We start from the raw sequence: 1417 nt of genomic DNA on the forward strand, positions 1-1417 counted from the left end.
TTTAGCCTGAATTTTGCAGTGCTGCTCTTCACGAACCATCTTGCGATCATAACTTAAGATTTTCTCCTAAAAATAAGGTTTTTGTCCATGAAATATACACAAATACATAAAGGGGACTAAAATGTACTTTGCCTAGAAGCAGCAGAAGCACTACCAAGTTTATGTTTAAGTTACTAGTGATTATTTCTTCCTTCTTAATCCTTAGTCATCACCTCTGCATCCTCTCAGGCCCAACATATATTTTGCGATTGCTTGCCTGACCCAAGCGTCTGGCAGTCTTTCTGCTACACCAGCTGTCAATGACTGGAAAACAAGCTCTCAATTGCACAATGTGAATAAAGTCATGCAGTTCTATAAAAGGAATACTTGATTTGATCTTCGGCAGCCAGAGTCTGGCGGCCGGAAGGTGATTATAACCATGTCCGGTATTTATACCAACCTCAATCACTCACTGTCTCCCAGTTGGCTCTAATAAGATGCTCCCAGCCCTATATTTAATTCCCATGAATTACTTGTTGATTATCCACACTGCAGATTATCTGAAATAAATTTTCTTTGTCCTGGGCCAGCTTCTTCTTGTACTCTATTAGGTCACTTTCTCTACTTACCAGCTGGTATATGCCCAGCAGAAAAGGCAAACTAATTTTGCTTTGTTCTGAGACAGAGTCTTACTCTGTTGCCTGGTCTAGAGTACCGTGCTTTGGTGTCAGACTAGTTCACAGCAACATCAAACTCCTCGGCTCAAGTGATCCTCCTGCCTCAGCCTCCCAAGTAGCTAAAACTACAGAAGCATACCACAGGGCTCGGTTAATTTTTTCTTTCTTTCTTCCTTTTTTTTTTTTAGTATAGATGAGGGTCTCATGCTTGCTGAAGTTGGTCTTGAGCTCCTGACCTCAAGCACTCCTCTTACCTCAGCCTCCCAGAGTGCTAGAATTATAGGTTAGAGCTACTGCATCTGGCCAATACAAACTGACTTTGATATTAGTGTCAATCAGGAGTTTTCAACTAAAGAGATTTTGCCTCCCCAGGGGACTTTTAGCAATGTCTGTGGACATGTTTGGTTGTCACAACTGGGGGGTGCTTTTGTCATCTCATGATAGACACCATGGATACTGGTAATATCCTACAATGCACAGGAAAGCCCCCACAACAAAAAGAAATTATCTGACCCCAAGCATCAACAATATTGAAGTTGAGAAATCCTGGCCTAAATGTAGGGAAGCAATTTACAATTAACAAATATATCGTGAATTAAAGTATGAATAATTTAATGGTTATACTCTGTTTTGAAGTCTCTCTTTCAGCTTCCCTTCATAAGCCAGGATAATGGACATTTAATATTTATTTGCCATCAGCAATGAAAGAAAAAAAGAATATGCATTTATTATTTCTGTGTATACCTTTCAATGGTTAATTA

Source organism: Otolemur garnettii, unplaced genomic scaffold, assembly GCF_000181295.1.
Source record: "Otolemur garnettii isolate 467f Iridium unplaced genomic scaffold, OtoGar3 scaffold00017, whole genome shotgun sequence".
In the NCBI taxonomy this organism is placed as follows: domain Eukaryota; kingdom Metazoa; phylum Chordata; class Mammalia; order Primates; family Galagidae; genus Otolemur; species Otolemur garnettii.